Consider the following 19,011-nt stretch of genomic DNA (forward strand, 5'->3'; position numbering starts at 1 on the left):
GTTGAAAAATGGGAGCCAATAGAAAACATTTGCTACTAATTTACCCCACACAAGAACAGTGGAACCTTGGGTATATATGCAATCATTGACTGAGGACTGTTCCAAGGGTAAGAGGTAATTGAAGGAATATTTATTTTCAGGACTTCTGGACTAAAGTGAACGGACAGAGGTGACTCTGATGACCAAAGAAATCCCTCAATCAAATGCACAGACTGAGCTGTGGGCAGCTTAAAATCAGAAAATTGTCCTTCTTTTTAGGAAATTCCAAAGAGATTTTCTTGAGACACCAGAATTGCCCATCAGGTATCTGGACAGGTCAGAATACTTCAAATCCTTCAAGCAGTTAACTGAGACGATAATAGTTCTTCAAGCATTTAGGGCAATATAGGGTATTGAAGGAGAAAGAAATCCAATTCTAGTGATGAGCATGTTTCAATCTCCTTAAAAGTGGACTGCACATCTCCGTTTTACACCAGTTTAACCATTGCACCCAGCATGGTATCTGACATATAATAGACACATGCACTCTTTTAGAATGAAATTGCTTTGGAGACCAGGAAGAGGCACCTGGCTCCTGGCTTTGGATAGGCGCAGTGCCGGCTGTAGCAGCCATGTGGGGAGTGAACCAACGGAAGGAAGACCTTTCTCTCTGCCTCTCTCTCTCACTGACTATAACTCTACCTGTCAAATAAATTAAAAAAAATGCTTTGTGATATTTACTTTAATATTTTACCAAAGAGGTAAGCAAAAGCATATAAAAAGGAACATACTAAAAGGTATCTATTCCAGGGCCTGCACTGTGGCATAGCTGGTAAAGTTGCTGCCCGCAGTGCTGGCATCCCACATGGGCACAGGTTCGAGTCTTGGTTGTTCCACTTCCCATCCAGTTCTCTGCTTTGGCCTGGGAAAGCAGTAGAAGATGACCCAAATGCTTAGGCCCCTACACTCACATGGGAGACCTGGAAGAACCTCTTGGTTCCTGGTTTCGGATTGGCACAGCTCTGGCCATTGTGGCCACTGGGGCAGTGAACCAGCAGATGGACTGATGCTTTGTCGAATGAAATACAATATTCGGTTGTCTGAAATGTACTTCCAGGAAACTACCTACATATTTCCTTAGGCTTATTCCAGTAAGCCAGTAGGAGAGGAGAAAAGTATGGGATTAAATGGTAAACACAAGCTAATTTTCTTTAAACAATTACCATTTACTTTTTCCTGTATTGTAAACTTGAAATAGAATTGAACACATTATTTATTTATTACAGTGTCTGAATGTGGGCCATTATTATTTTTTCTTGTTTTAAATAATTTCAAAAATTAATAAAAAGAGAACAGGTTTCATGTTTTCCATAGGCACAATTATACTTCCCTTCTTCCCTCATTCCCTCTCTCAATCCCTCTCCTTCCTTTCTTTTTTTTAATTTTTACAAAAAAATCTTTCAGTCTACTCTATAATCACAGTCTTATTGTACCACTAACCAGAATACTCAACAAAGCATAGACCACAGTTTACAGGAGTGGACAAGCAGTAAAAACAACAATCAAATCACAAGATGTGCTTTTTGTTTTTATACATTTTTGTAATCTATATTAACTACTATATATTAAAAAACATGCTATTTTCCTTTTTATGGGACTGGTTTATTTCACTAAGCATAATGGTTTCCAGTTGCATCCATTTTTTTATTTTTGCAAAAGACAAGATTTCGTTCTTTTTTTACTGCTGAGCAGTTTTCCATAGAGCATATATACCACATTTTCTTTATCCAGTATGTATATGTTAGATGAATTACTGACAGGTGTGAATGGAGGAATTCAAATGAGAACCATGTGTGAAAACAAATAAGATTTTCATCATTTGCAGACTATGCCTTCTTAATGAAGTTTCTCGCTGTTTTTAACTCCAGATTTCCTTTTTGTGATCAGGAAAATAATTACAGTCCTTCCATATTGGTGCTATAATTAAATAAAAGAGTACACGATCCGTATTTGAAATTTTTTTTCTTGATGTAGAATGTAGTGTGTAAATATACAAGTGTAAATTTGTTTATACCTTTTTTAAACTTTTATTTAGTAAATATAATTTTCCAAAGTACAGTTTATGGATTACAATGGCTTTTCCCTCCCATAACTTCCCTCCCACCCGCACCCCTCCCATCTCCCACTCCCTCTCCCATTCCATTCACATCAAGATTCATTTTCAATTATCTTTATATACAGAAGATTGATTTAGTATATATTAAGTAAAGATTTCATGAGTTTGCACCCACACAGAACATAAAGTGTAAAATACTGTTTGAGTACTAGTGATAGCATTACTTCACATTGGACAACACGTTAAGGACAGAGATCCCATATGAGGAATAAGTACACAGTGACTCCTGTTGTTGACTTAACAAATTGACACTCTTGTTTATGGCTTTAGTAATCTCCCTAGGCTCTAGTCATGAGTTTCCAAGGTTATGGAAGCCTCTTGAGTTCGCTGACTTTGATCTTATTTAGACAAGGTCATAGTCAAAGTGGAAGTTCTCTCCTCCCTTCAGAGAATGGTACCTCCTTCTTTGATGACCCGTTCTTTCCACTGGGATCTCACTCGTGGAGATCTTTCATTTAGGTCTTCTCCTTCTCCTTCTCCTTCTCCTTCTTCTTCTTCTTCTTTCTTTTTTCCAGAGTGTCTTGGCTTTCCATGCCTAAAATACTCTCATGGGTCTTCAGCCATACCTGAATGCCTTAAGGGCTGATTCTGAGGCCAGAGTGCTGTTTCGGACATCTGCCATTCTATGAGTCTGCTGTGTATCCTGCTTCCCATGTTGGATAGTTCTCTCCCTTTTTTATTCTTTCAGTTAGTATTCGCAGACACTAGTCTTGTTTCTGTGATCCCTTTGACTCTTAGACCTATCAGTGTGATCAATTGTGAACTGAAATTGATCACTTGGACTAGTGAGATGGCATTGATACAATGCCACCTTGATGGGATTGAATTGGAATCCCCTGGCACATTTCTAACTCCACCATTTGGGGCAAGTCCGATTGAGCATGTCCCAAATTGTGTTTATACTTAAACATACATCCCTATGTGTGATAGTATATATAGTACATACTGTGAATATTTATAATTGTATCTTTTATATTGGGTTTTTTGATTAACATATTTGGGATTTACATTGCATCAATTTTATTTTATATAACAATTATAAGTATTATTTTTTCCATTGGTTTGTGTTTTAAGGTGATTCCTACATGATCATAATCTAATTTTATTAAATTATTAAAAATATGCACATACATTATTATGTATTGTACATAAATTATCAAATATATGTACCCATCGATTTTGGTAGTTTTATATTTATGATTAAAAGCATAAATTTAACATTCTCTATAGTATATGTCTTCCATCTGAAAATATGTTGATTTAAGGTTTCAAAGTCAACAGAATGATCAATAGTAGGCGTTCAGATGCCAATCTTTGTCCTGATTGACCTTGGGATAATTTTTTATCAGTGTTATTTATCGTTTCCTTTAATGAACATTGGTAATTAGCAATTTGTAGTTCACAAGGGACTTTTAATTTATTTTTTCTTTAACCCCAGGAAAGCAAGGTATATACATAGACCCATAAATGCAAATACGAAAACCAACTGTGAACTTCTCTAGATTGTAACCGTTAGGAAAACACAGTCCTATTTGGAGACGACACTGCCAGATTTTTCAAACCTCAGGTTTGCTTTGCCTCTAGCACTTTTCCCTCATTTTTTTTTTCTCTAGGAAAGTGCATTTTGAAGGAAATTTAACTTGAAAAGCAGGTTTCTAAAGCTAAACCACAGACCGTGCAATGTGAATAATAATGATTCTCAGCTTATTGTTTTTCAATTCTAGAAGAAATCTGACAGATCAGGCCGCAACACTTTATAATGCCTATATTATAGTGTCATGTGATTTTTTTTTCAACAAATGGCTCTGATAATTAGAAAAATATATGTAGAACACAATAGAAAAATGTTCAAAAGCATTCAGACATGTAATTAATTTTACTACTTGTTAAGTCGGATAAGCCATATATGGCACTCTTTACTTCATATTTTTCTCTTTTAAAATAACTTAGAGCATATTTGCATCTCATGAAATCCACCCATGTCAAGTGTACAATTCAATTGCATTTGCTAACTTTACTGACACATGTGGCCATCATTCTGAATTAGTTTTAGAATATTTTCATCCCCAATAAAAAATGATGATGAATCCATCACTGACTTTTTTTTAAGACTTATTTGTTTATTTGAAAGGCAGAGTTACAGAGAGGGAGAGGGAGAAGGAGAGGGACAGGGAGAGGAGGGAGGGAGGGAGGGAGAGAGAGTGAGAGAGAGAGAGAGAGAGAGAGAGTCTTCCATCTGCTGGTTCACTCCAGATGGCTGCAAAGGCTGGAGCTATGTGGATCTGAAGCCAGGAGCTCCTTCTGAGTCTTCCACAGGGGAACAGGGACCCAAGGACTTGCCCCTCCTCTACTGCTTTGCTAGGCCACAGCAGAGAGCTGAATTGGAAGTGGAGCAGCTGGGACGAACCAGCACCCATATGGGATGCTTGCACTGCAGGTGGTGGCTTTACCTGCTATGCCACAGCACTGGCGCCCATCACTAATTTTTAGCTCGATTTTTTTTTTTTTTTTTTTGACAGGCAGAGTGGACAGTGAGAGAGAGACAGAGAGAAAGGTCTTCCTTTTGCTGTTGGTTCACCCTCCAATGGCCACCGCGGCCGGCGCGCTGCGGCCAGCGCACCGTGCTGATCCGCTGGCAGGAGCCAGGTGCTTCTCCTGGTCTCCCATGCGGGTGCAGGGCCCAAGCACTTGGGCCATCCTCCACTGCACTCCCTGGCCACAGCAGAGAGCTGGCCTGGAAGAAGGGCAACCGAGACAGAATCCGGCGCCCCAACCAGGACTAGAACCCGATATGCCAGTGCCGCAAGGCGGAGGATTAGCCTAGTGAGCCGTGGCGCCAGCATTAGCTCGATTTTTAAAATATATGTACTGTAGGCACTGGTATCCCATGTGGGTGCAAGTTCTGGTCCTGGCTGCTCCTCTTCCGATCCAGCTCTCTGCTTTGGCCTAGGATAGCAGTGGAGGATGGCCCAGGTCCTTGGGCCCCTGCACCCGCATGGGAGACCTGGAAGGGGCTCCTGGCTCCTGGCTTCAGATTGATGCAGCTCCACCCGCCATCTGGGAAGTGAACCAGTGGATGGAGAACTCTCTCCGTCTCTATCTCTCTCTCTAACTCTTTCAAATAAATAAAATAAATCTTTAAAACATATGTAAAATAAAATATATACTGTAAGTTGAGTCTGTATGAAATGAACTTTTTCATCAACAAAATTCAACATAAAATGACAAGATTTCTTCACAAGTTTAGGAATGAATGTTCAGAATCTTTGCACACGTAAGGTAAAATGTAGTTCTCTTGAAAACTGAGGTCTACACAGCTGTGTCTGTGAGCACTTGCTCAATGTAGACTGATGCCAGCTTTCTGTTAGTTATTGGAATAAGGAATTAGAAACGCAGGACTCTAAATACACATTGGAGTGAAAGCCAAAACCTTAAAAGAAACAAGTATTACTATATTTGTATTCTCATGCTTTTCTTTTTAACTTCAGTATGCAATCCAAAAATGAAACGACTTGAGGCTGTTTTCTTTTTTTGTCTAATGTGCTAAAATGTTTATGGTGCATGTAAAAATTAATCATCTCCAGTTCTCAAAATTCTAAGGTCAATTATGTGAAGTATTCATAATTGCAGAAAAATGTATTGATGTGTTTTCCTTGGTTGCATGGAGCTGAGAACCAGGATTGCTCCCAAATTCAAGGCATAATATAAAAAAAATTGACAAAAAATTTTCAGATAAATTAATCCTGTTCTTGGAACTAAAGAGGTCAAGCCACAGGCATCATGGAAATTAATCAGCAGGTAGTCTGTCTCTGCAATTTCTCCTTTGTTTAATACTTAAATTTTTAAGAATCCTTCTTGGTGTGGGATAAACTTATGGGCTGCAATTAAATGTTTGCATTTCCCAATCAAGTATTTGGGGTTGGAGAAGGAGGGAGTTTCAGTCAAAAAAAGGTAAAAGTTATTAGTAACTGCAAGCATTGACAATGCAAATTTTACAAGGTAAAAGGAAATTTTCAGGCTCAATGGTTTTTGGAAACTGTAAGCTTCTGCTAATGTTTGCTTAATTGTAAAAATATTTAAACATACAGAAATTAGCATATTCCCCCACCTGCACACTTCACACTACCAGACTTATAAAAGTTAATGTTTTAATACTTAATTCATTATATTTTAACTGAAATTTGAAAATGAGATTGGAACACACACCTGCTGGAGACAGACAGTGAATATCGGGATTCATGCTGTAATTGTCAAATGTGTTGAACTTCTTTCCATTTTACTTAAAAATTTTTAGCTGATGCATTTAGAATTAACAAATAAAGGTTCTTGTGCTCTTTGAGTATTTCTATGTTATAAATAATCTTGGGCATAATTGTATCATAGAGTTAGAGTTTCTCAGAAAGATGATTTCATAGTGATCAAAATATTTTCATATTATATAGTGACCCACTCAAATTGTTCTCTTTCTGAAATACTTCCTTTTCCTATTTTCTTAACCCAATGAGTATTTATAAATATGAATAAATTGGACATCTCTGAACTAACTTCCAAAACTGATTTCCAAATGTTTGACTAGATTCAAAGATTTCCTGTTATAGAAGGTTTGAGCTTTTACCTCCCTCAAGGAAGAGCTCAATGGAGTTGATTTCTCAAGAGGACTTGCTCTCTGCTTTCATTAGTTTCTTTTGCACTGGGCCTTATAGTTGCTAGCATATGCTAAATAGGTTATCCTAACATTTTTTATTTCTGCTTCTACACAAATAATAAAAAACTTAGAAGAAATGCAAATTTATATAATGTTCATAGTCTTTTTTATGGAGAGAGATATGCACTATAACAATTCATAATTCAGGTCTGACATTTTGGTGGAGCAGTTTAAGCTGCCATACGCAGTGCTGGTATCTGCTATGAGTGCTGTTTCAAGTCCCGGCTGCTCCACTTCTGATCCAGCTCTCTGCCAATTCCTCTGGGAGGTTAAAAGAGGATAGCCTAAGAACTTAGGCCCCTGTATCCACATGGGAGACCCAAAGAGAGTTCCAGGCTCCTGGCTTTGGCCTGGCCCAGCCCCAGTCATTTGTGGTCATTTGGGGAAGTAGACCATTGGATGGAATCTTTCTCTGTCTCTCTGTCTCTCCCTCTATCTCTAACTCTGCCTTGCAAATAAATAAATAAAACTTTATAGTAAATTCCTAGTTCACACAATGAAGAGTTAATCAATGACTGTTTCTACATGCATATGATAATTACAAGGACAACTGTCATTCCTATAAAGCGATTTCTTCTTGCATTTTTCTATAATATATTTAAATAAGAATAGTTATTATCTTAGTGTCAACTTGAATACTTGTAAATGCACATGTATATGTGCCTGTATGTTTGTATGTCTCTTTCAAATTTCAGTACCACAAAGTTAGCAATTTATGACACAGATCCTCAATGACCCTGCCACAACAGAATGTGTAGGTTTTTCCTTCAACTCCAGCCTTACATAATCACCATCTCATTGTCCCATTTTTCTTTTTTTAAATTGACTTATTTATTTTGTTGATTTGAAAGACAGAGTGACAGACAGTCAAGATTTCTCATCTGCTTGTTTACTTCTCAAACACCCACAACAACTTGGGCACAGCCAGGCCATCGTCAGGTGCTAGGAACTCAGACTGGGTCTTCCAAGTGAGTGGCAAGGACCCAAGCACTTCAGCCATCACCCACTGACTCCTGGAGCAGGCAAGAGCAGGAAGTTGGAACTGAGAGAAAGCTGGAACTCAGACCTAGACAGCCCAGTATCTGAAGTGGGCATCCCAACGGGGGCTTAACCACCATACCAAATACTCACTCCTCTTTCTTGTTTTCTTTTCTTGCTTGTAAACAGGGAAGAATGCAGTCAAGATCCAGCTACTTTTATAAGTAGGTCATTCCAGATAAGGATGTCAGCTTATGATTTAGCATAACCATGCATTTAACAAGGCAATCTGTCTGAAATCAAAGGGGCTAACCAGCAGGGGTGCAGAAACCCCACAGATAGTAAGACTGTCAGTATAGATGTATCTATACTTTAGGTAACATATTAAGTTGAAACTATGCATCACCAGAGTTGCTCAAGTTGGTTTTAATCCTGGATATAAGGTAAACATCAAATACAGTGCATTACAGTGTTCTGTTATAGTCTGAATATATGAGTTCTCTCCACATTCATATGTAACAGTATTAGGAAGTATGATCTTTGCAACATGATTTGTTCATGAGAGCTGGCTTCGTGAACTAACCACATCCCAAAGGCCCTACCTCTTCCAATGGCTTTATGATAAAGGATGCAGAGAGCTGCATTGACCTTCTACCTTGTGAGGAAAATGTAGTCAGAGAACACCATCTAGAGAAGGCATTTGGCTTGTTGGTTATGACATCTGCACCCCACATCAAATTGCCTGAAATTCAATTCCTGGCTCTGGCTCTGGACTCCAGCTTTCTGTCAATGCAGACCTTGAAGAGCAGCAACAATGGCCAAAGTAATTGGGTTCCTATCACCCAAGTGAGAGACCTGACTTGAATTCCCAGTTCCTGGCTTTGGCCTGGTCCGTTCCTGGCCATTGAAGGCATTTGGGAATCCACCAACTATGAACCAGGATATAAGGAGGAATTGAGCCCTCTCCTGATACTGTTGCTGCTCGTTCTATGATCTTGGACTTCCTCGGTTTCAGAACTGTGGGCAGCTCCCATATGTTGTTCATAGATTCTTCAGTATATGGTGTTTTGTTATGGCTACCCCAACAGACTAAGACAATGAAGACAATGTCTTTGGTTTGAAGAATGAGGGAAAAATTATTATAGCGAGATTGTCTTTGTGCTAGATGTTTCCCCAGTTAGCTCATTATCTCTCCTGATCATGCAGAAATCTTTCTGAAGAAGCTCTAGATGCCCTACTGTGATTGCTTTAAAATATAGGCTTCATTATTGAGCTGTGATGAAGCCAACAATCAGGAGACAACTGCTGATGAAAACCTGGTTTGTTTCTCTAAGGTCCCAAATTCAAATAGCATCCTATGTGACAAAGGCCACAAAGGAATCACCAGGTTCAGTTATGAGGCAGACGGAGTGACAGAAAAGCATAGGTTGGAGTCTTTATTGTGGCTTCCGTGGGAAAACCAGTCTTCCTAGTTTGCTAGTTTTGAATTTCAGTGGACTGTGAAGTGTAGGAACTATTGCTATCTGTCTGGTAGCTGGCCCTGGCATCATTAGGATAGAACAATACTCATGCTCTCTGGGAGGATTGGTAAGAGTCAGATAGGGAGAGGTGTCTCAGAGTAAACACTCAGATTACATATTGAAGACATGTTTCTGAATTGTCTACCTAAGAAAGAGGCATGCATTTCCTCAAAGCCCTCAATGCCAGCACATCAATAGAGAAAATAAGAACATGCATAGGTTAAGTTAATCCAGTAGCATACTGGATTATACATCTAATTGTACAAACCATGTTTTTTTATTTGTTTTTAAACTGAGATAATATTTATATACAATGAAACATATTGATTATACGTATAAATTCAATGGCTTTTGCAAGCATATACACCCAAATAAGATGCAGATTATTTTTGTAATGTAGAATGTTTTCCAGTGTCCCTTTCCAGTCAACATAGTTTGCCAATAAAAGTTTAACTTATTTCAGACAACTATAAGTGTTGTTTATTTTCTACTTATAATACAAGGTAATATGGTATATGATTATAGACTCTCTTCTGTTCTACTGCTTGAGCATGTGAACCAAACAACTCAAGGGTGGGCTTTCATGAACTAATCACATGAACAAATTGTGAACAAAGCCTTTTAGAATCATCTCCCTATCATTGTCTGTAAAGCATGTCAGTCTTTTCCTGCATTAAAGGTAATATTTAAATTATACCTCTGGACTCCTGCAGCTCATCAAAAGGCAGCAAACCCTCTATGATAGTCTCTACACAATCCAACAGCATCCAAACTGCTCATTTCCCTGTGCTACAATACAGCATCACTATCTCTGAATGACCTGACTCCTAATAGTCCTACTACCCCAGCAGCCATTTAAGGCAAGCAAGCAAACAAACACTCCAACAAAAAAGCTACCATATGATTAGCCTCTTTCTAATCTGAAATTTGTTCTGCATTTTTAAGGACTTTATCTGGTATGATCATCCATTTCCCAACACCACATTAACTGTCAGCTACAATACCCAGCTGCTCTTCCTCAATCTTTGATGCCATCTATACTAAAATAAACTTGTCTACACCATGAATTTCAATATTTATTTAAATTTTTATTATCAGCTTTAGTTATGGAGTTCTTACTCTTAGTCTTAACTTTGTGGAAATGACTGAACTACTGAAAAGCAGAGGGTATTTTTCAAAGTAATTCTATATTAGTTGGAAACTCTGCCTATTAAAATCGCACCTAAAGAAAACTTTCCAAATATAATGACTAGGAAAATTCACCCCTGGGAAACTTAGGCAAAGTCAATAAATATTTAGACACATTTCTATACCCAGAGCTAAGCTGCATCTTTTGCAAATTTTAAGAATTTAGAAAATTAGTAAAATTAGGAATTTCTCAAATTATTTTTGCCTTTCTAGGAGGGAAGAGCCTATTACATCCATGTGGATTGTTTATATTGTCTCTGTAATGTATTTTTCTAAATTTAAGCAAAGGTTAATACTTAGAAGTATGATGCATATACTTTCAGACATAAAATAATAAATACTGCATTCAGAAATAAGTTGCATGCATATCTAAATGGCTATCTGTCTAGGGATTTTGAGATTGTTTTATGTTTTTGGTGCAATCCATTAAGAGAAGAAAGCCATAAGTGTACTTGAATTTCAATAGTCTCAGATTAAGAATAAAACATAGCCAGATTCCTTAGTGGCAACATACCAACCCTTGTCGAGAAAAAGCATTAAGCTGAAAAGCATACAACATACACACACACACACTCACACACACAAACACATAGGCACACACATGACACAAATATTTAGAAGAATACCCATCATTATTGTCATATATGATGCATGATATTCTTGTATAGATTTCTCTAGATTCTTAAATTATAGACTAGTTAAGAATCATCACATGCCCTTAAAGGACTTAGGAGTGTATTATAGAACATCCCAGCAAGTACCAGGGACTGTTTGTTTCTACAATATATCAATTATCCCTCTGTTTTGGAGGATAGTTAGATACAGCTATTCCCATACATACAGATATAAAACCTCTCTAAGAATCTCAATATTTTATGATATTTTTGGTAGCATACTTCATTTTCCAAGTTGAATGGTTATAGAAAAACAAAACTTTCTTTTTTCTATTTTTTTTGTTTTAGAGATTAATCAACTTCAGGTGAACAATAAGATTCAAATAAATCTACTTATCAATACTCGCCTCTTTTGCATTGAAGAATATACTTAGAAATCTACCAATACTTCCACAGATTTTCAAAGCCATAGCATATCCATAATTGTTCTCATTCTGTGATGATATTGAATATTAAAAGAATGAATAGTTGACATTAAAAAGCATGTGAAAAACAATTGAAAATGAAAAAAACAGTATTCTATTGTCTTGAATACATGCAATAAACAGATATTAAATGTGCCCTACCTTGTCACTATTCTTTCTGATATTTTTTATCTGTTCAAGCTGTGATAGGAGTATGATTATTAGTTTTTTTTCTCTAGTCTTTGAAACCATTTTGACATCTTAAAAATTCAGTACTTAGGATAAAATATATTGGAATTTTCTTGAAAATTTTTTTAATGTTTTTAACAGGCAGAGTTAGACAGTGAGAGAGAGAGAGACAGAGAGAAAGGTCTTCCTTCCATTGGCTCACCCCCCAAATGGCCGCCACGGCCGGCGCACTGCAGTTGGCGCACCGCGCTGATCTAAAACCAGGAGCCAGGTGTTTCCTCCTGGTCTCCCATGCGGGTGCAGGGCCCAAGCACCTGGGCCATCCTCCACTGTACTCCCCGGTCACAGCAGAGAGCTGGCCTGGAAGAGGGGCAACCGGGACAGAATCCGGCGCCCCAACTGGGACTAGAACCCAGCGTGCCAGTGTCACAGGCAGAGGATTAGCCTAGTGGGCCGTGGCGCTGACCATTTTTGAAATTTAGAACAGAAAAGTCTAAATCTTGAGTACACTCTATTAACACAAAATAAGAGGAAGCAATCTGGTCAAAATGTATATTTCTAGGAGTAATACTTAGAACATCCCCCCGCCCCGCCCCGCCCCACGCCCTGGGTAACCATCAGTTTAGTTGAGAAGATTACCTTTTTTCTCTTTAATAAAGTATTTCAGTGACATAATTTTATAGAAAATGTGTCTTTTAAGCCTTTCTCAACCATCCTTTTGGCTTGAATTTTTAATTTTAACCTCAGGAGTTAAACAATTGATCTTTCAGAGGAATCAGCCACAAAATTATACAGTTTACTGTAAAACTAACCAGGTTGCTACAACTCAATATATGCAAGGCTGACACTGTATACTGTACAAGGCCCTACAGGCCCGGGGACACTTACATCTAGTGGGAAAACACATTGGGAAAAAATGATGTAATCGCATCACAATCAGTGGACTAAATAACAGGAGAATGAAATGAACGAGGGTACTATGAAAGAGCAGAGGATAGAGCTGATTAACTATTGCCTAAGAAACTTACAAAGAGCTGTACAGGGAATATATTAGCAATGGATTCTGAAGAATAATGGGTAAAAGTGGATTTCCAGGTGGAAAAGAAAGAGATCTAGCATTCCAGACAGGAGGTAGAACACATATAAATTTGGACAGTTGAATAAAAGATTGGCTTCAGAATTTTAGCATTGAATGCAAGGCTAAATGATAAAACTTATTTATTGCAGTTTTATAATGAGCTTTAAATAAAAAATAAAATGAATATCAAATTATGTAATCCATTGGAGTCAGTCCAGAATTTCTCAAATGTTCATAATTCTATGAGCTTTTAATTTCAGCTTCTTAAAAGATCAGATTCCTAGACTTTTCGTTTGTAGCTTTTTATTTACTCAACTAGTTTAGCAAATCTACATTTGAAATTGCAAGATTTTTGAAGGAGGCGTGAGTCAAAGACCCATTTGCGTTCTAAAATGATAAATCTTCAAAATGTGTATAAACTTAAAGCTCTGGCAAGATTTTTATGGAAGGCCCACGATACAGTATAAGTGGCAAGTGGCAAGGATTTGAACTAAGGATGGAAAACTAAAATTGTGTAATAAGAACATTCATCATTTTTCGGAAGGTGGAGCTAACTGGCAAGCTGGCCTTTGGTGAGGGACATTGTATAAAGAAGTATAAATCGGAAATTTCGAGTTAGGAACACTGCAAAACTGGTGAGGCCCGTGGCCAAAACAGGAAAACTGTGGAGACTACAGGTTTGGGGAAACCAGGGTAGAGATGGTGAGATGGCAAACATTAAACGGTGCATGAATATACTAAATCAAACCCAAAAGTGTTTCTGGGTTTAATAGAAGTGTTCACTTACGGAAAACTGAGAGGGAAATGTTCTTAAATGGGCATTGTAATGAATGCTAAAGAAAAATAAGGGAGAGTAATGCTTTCAGAGGCATGTCTGATTCAAAAGAAAAATCTTTCAAGCATTTACTGCATGATATTTTCCCATGGAGATAATTTTTAAGAGCTTTGGCTCACTTCGAAAAGAAATACTGAACCCTTTTTGTGATTACTTTAACTTGTCCAATCTGCAAACCACAGAGATACCTCAGAGGTTCATTAGAAATTCCCAAACCCAGAAAAAGGAAGGTCCCAATAAAAACAAACGAACCAAACCAGATGCTTTAGGAGCTGAAGTTTGAAGTTTTGACTTCCTGATTCTAAAAAAGGGTCATACTTTAGTTGCAGAAAAATGGTAAATGTAGCTCTAAAACACCACAGCTAAAATAATGGATCCTTTCCCTGTCAGTAGATTAGCCATGTGCAAGTATCAAGTGTATCCTAACACAAGTTAGGAACACTGCAAGACTCTTCCCAGTGCCATTGCTTGGAAATCTTTTTTAGCCTAATATTTTTGCTTTCTGGTTATTGTTAGTTTTTCTGTTATTTCATTGAACGTAATCAATGTTGCAGGTCACATTAATAAAGAGAAAAAACCTTGCCCGTCCTCTGACTAAATGAAGACAGGATCTTCTTCTTAAGTAAAGTTCTTCTCTCCCTCTAGGCTGAATTTCTGTTAACAGAAGGGTTATGTACTTCTCTGCTTCTGCCATTTGAGGGTACTTAAAAAATTGTGGACTATCACAATTAAAGCTAAGTTCAGAGGCCAGCATTGTGGTGTAGCCAGTAAAGGCAATGGCTGCGACACTGGCATCCCACATGGGCGCTGGTTCTGTGTCCTGGCTGCTCTACTTCTGATCCAGCACCCTGCTAATACCTGGGAAAGCAGCGGAGGATGGCCGAAGTGCTTAGGCCCCTGCACCCACAGGGGAGACCCAGAAGAAGCTCCTGGCTCCCGCTTCAGCCAAACCCAGACCTGGCCATCTGGGGAGTGAAACAGTAGATGGGAGACCTCTCTCTGTCTATCTCTCTCTCTTTCTGTCTCCGTCTTTCCTTCTTTCTGTCTAACTCTCACTTTCAAATAAAAAAAAGAAAGGTAGCATATTTCAGACAGGCATTTGAAACAGTGGTTAAGATACCACTTGGGGTGCCTATACCCCGTGTTCATGAGTGGTTTGAGTTCCAGCTCCATTTCCAATGCAGCTTCCTGTTAACATGCGATCTGTGAAGGCAGCAGATGGTGGCACAAGCAGTTGTGTCTCTGCCACCCAAATGAGAGACACAGATCGAGCCTCCTGGCTTAGGCCTAGTCCAGGCCTGCCTGCTGTGACCATTTGAGGAATGAATCAGTGGATGGAAGAGCTCTCTCTCTTTCTCTCTCTTTCTCCCTTAAATAAAATAAAAACAGATAAATAAAAATGAAAAGAAAAAAGCTAAGTTTATTTTGGTTCAAAAAATTTCCAAACCCATGGATAGTTTCTTCACAATACACATTTTCCGTTACTGCTTTGAAGACCCGCAGACTTCAGAACTGCACTCTGCTGTTGCTGATTCAAGAGCCCCTCATTGCACTGGCCTGGACCCTGGAAGCAAAATTCAAGCTACAGTTCCCAGAAAGTTAGTTTTTTTCCAACTGAAAATCTGTTTGATGCGTGCTTTCATGGAGCAAATGTCTGTGTTTAACACAGGGTTGAAATGCGCTCTAGTTCTCCATCATGACCCAAGACATTTTTTAAAGCAGAATGAATTGAAGGGAACATGAAAAAACTCACTGTGCTATGCCACTTCAAGAATTTCCTTGGTACTCGAAATGTCTGGAAGTTTGAGCAGTGTTGCATAAGTCCAGAAAAGTTTCCTGGATGAAGGTTACCTGTGTGACTCATGGGACACCTCCTCCCTCCCAACCTCCACTGTTTTTCTCTTGTATTTGATTTCTTTGAAGAAATAACTCAGCTAAAATATAATCAACCATCACTTTACCAAGTATATCATGTTTCTTCCTTTTATTGTTTTATAGCAGCACATCTACCTGTTTTACTTGAAATTACAAAAGATAGGATCAAATATTATCTCCCGCTCAAATACCAATACAACTGAAATATACATGCTAACATTTTTTTAAAACTTCCTCAAAAGTATTACCCACATACTCATTCTGATTTTCTGTTACTAGTTTCTTTCTTCTTCCTCTTTCCTTACAAAACTGTCCATTTACTAATGTGCATAAATGCCTGGACTAGTTTCTTAGCATACTATTCTGTTAGCACTACTGCTCTTAAAAAGAGAATTATTTTAATAATATATCAAGGCACAAAAGTGAAGCTCAATCCTAGGCAGCTGAGTGTTCATTAAGTAATTGCTGTTTTAGTTAGACATTAGCATTTTTTGCCAGAAAATCTGTGTTTTCTTTTCCTTCTTAACTTCTCCTTCTAACTCCTAGCATTTCTCCAGTCTTACACCATAGATTGTTGTGGTTTTGTTGTCTACTCTGTAGAACTACTACCCCTCCATTTTTGCAAATCACAAACTTTAAAAACAGAGAAATAGCAAAAAAAATCCAAATTTATTTTGCAATTACATTATAATACCATTTTTATACTGAGAACAATAAATTGAAAGAATTTAAAAAGTTAGTATGTAATTTGAACAATTCATTTTGATACCTGCAAACTAATGAAGAAGAGCCATGTAATCCATATTGCTGTTTCTTATTAATATAATACATTGTATCACAATACACAAAATGTATGTAGAAATTATTTACAAATCCTCCATAAAGCCTTTTAAAAGTCATTGGTAACAGTAGAATGACCATGCAATTTGTCTCTTTCTGCAGTATTTTTTATGATTTCTTAATATTATTTATATTCAGGAAGAACAATTTCTCCTGATTATCTATTAATATTAAAATATTGATGAGCATTACCTAAGAGTAAGGAGCCTCCAGCTGGTATGTTAAGTTGAACTGTGCTGAAATGAAGCCAGCACAAGGGGCGTGTATTAAAAGAGCAGAACAAATGACTTAACAGAGGCCTAAAAGCAGCAATCAGAAAAGGTTCATTTAACACAGAGATGGCACAAGCTTCAAGCAATTGCCTTTCCTTAAGTAAGTGTGGAATTACAAAGGGCTATTTATTACAGTGCAACAGGGCCCAGCAGCTTGCTCAAAGACCTTTGAAGAAACTCAACTGTTAAAAAGTCTTGCTCAGTGCAGAAGCAGTAAAATCTAGACAGACCCCCAAAACAGCCTACAAAGTTTTCATTAAAAAGTTAATACAATCCTCTTCACAATTGTTCTGTAAAATGAATTATTTTCTCTCCTCTCTTTTTTAAAGGAGAAATGTCATGACTGGTTATTTTCAAAACTTCTTTGAAAATGTATTTGACTGTTAGGGAGAATGAACCAGTTTTGTAATGGTATGGAATTAAATGCAAAGCCTTATGGGTTTAAAGAGAAAGTGTTTTAATGTTAAGCTTCTTTGAAATGTCTGCAAGCACACATAAAGTCATTCTATTGATGGATTTGTTTCAGCAGAAAAATTCGTGGAATTTCTCCACTGTTTGTACAAAAAGCAAAATTTTGTTCCAAGGACATTGTGGCTTTAATTTCTTTTATTATTAATTGGAAATTGAATTGATTTTCCTAAGCATTAGGGTAAGCAAAAAATTCTTAAAAATTCAACATATCTGTTATTAATTTATAATTCAGTGAAATGTTTCTAAACATGGAGAATATTTACAAAACTTCAACTTTATACAACAAAAATAACATCTATTGCTTGGAATGAACTTCAGGGTAGTAAACCACAAGGGTGAGGGGATGAGGCCAATTTGGGAACTAACACAGAGGAATGTTGAATAGATGAAGAGAAGACATAAAAGGTAAATGATGCTAATTTACATGAAAGAATATTAATTGCTAATGGCAGCAGAATGAGAGTAATGAAATGCATATACTTGTTCGGAGAATAGTAACACCCTCTTGTTTCCTTGACGAAAGATTAAGTCGTCATTCCCAGGCCATTATACTGATAATGTATTAATTAAAAAAGAGTTCACATGGGGATCTTACAAGCAATAGAAACAGGTGGATGGGAAAATCACTACAATGGATTCTATACTTTGCTTTATCTTTTCACTGAAATAGTTCAACACAAGAATAATGCAAACACTATTTTTATGTGAGGAATAAAAACATGAAAGGCACTGATAGGGGCAATTTGAAAGGTCAGATACAAAAGTCATTGTATGATTATCATAGACATATCAAGTCAATAAATATGGAACTTTTACAGTTAGCTGTATGGGGAATACATATGCATAAGGTTCTAATTGACTTTGATATGAGAAAGTCTGTAGGGGAATTGATCCTTTAACAATGAAAACAATTCTATTGGTAATGTATCTACAACTTCCTGGGCTTTTGTTTATATTGTGTTAGTAATTTATTTTGCTGCATCCCATTAGTGCAGGGTGCCACTGAACTCCTGGGAAGCAATTTAGATTGACTAGTGTATCAGGATTATTTGAAGCCAGAAGTACATTGATGGATAGTGTGCACTTTTCTTCTTAATGGAAGGATTTGAAGTAGGAAATCACTTGAAATGTGTTTAATCTTCAATTGGAAATGAAGGTGATCCTATGACATCTGATCCCAACAGATGGGCTGTTAATTTGTGTTTCATACTTTTGATAAAGCAAGGCAAAACATTGCTACTGTAGACTCTCTATCAAATAAGAGCTCTCAAAATATATCTAAATAACTGTAATGCATATTGCAGTCATTTTCTTGGTACTTGTTTTTAAATATTTTTAAGAAACTTAAATTTAAAATGAAAGATTTTTATTTTCTTGATATATAATTTTATTCACGAGAAACTGTTTCAGAAGTCAAGATCTACTGTAATACGTACTAAATCATATCTATTTTACAATACACTAAATAATATTATTACCTATGGATATCATGGGACTCCTTGTGCATAATGGATTCCAGTCCTCTTACAGAATTGCATATGAAAATGTTATCAATGAGCTGAAGAATCTGGCATTAATAAATTTGCAACATTATAGCAAATAGGTAGTCCTGATGTTTTGTTCTTTTTTAATATATCAAATATATTTCATTGCTTACATTATAGTAGCAGATTGAAAACATCTGCTCACTTGCCACTAGTCCACCAGCAGTAGAAATATCTCAGCTCATTTTCCATAGGTTTGCATGTACCAGGGCTATAATCCAGCTGCTGAGGCTGCATCTGGGGCCAGATTAATACTCAAGAGCCCTGAAAATGGAAATAGTGT

At 37.2% G+C, this 19,011-nt stretch overlaps 1 protein-coding gene across 2 annotated transcripts in view; it reads left to right on the forward strand.

Annotated features, from left to right (window-relative positions):
- The window catches only part of EPHA3 (EPH receptor A3), a 394,767-nt gene that overhangs the window by 273,977 nt on the left and 101,779 nt on the right, over positions 1-19,011 (forward strand). The gene's annotated exons all lie outside the window — the stretch shown is intronic.

The sequence above is a fragment of the Oryctolagus cuniculus genome, chromosome 4 (genome assembly GCF_051225735.1).
Source record: "Oryctolagus cuniculus isolate XC-2025 breed Fujian yellow rabbit chromosome 4, ASM5122573v1, whole genome shotgun sequence".
Lineage (NCBI taxonomy): Eukaryota > Metazoa > Chordata > Mammalia > Lagomorpha > Leporidae > Oryctolagus > Oryctolagus cuniculus.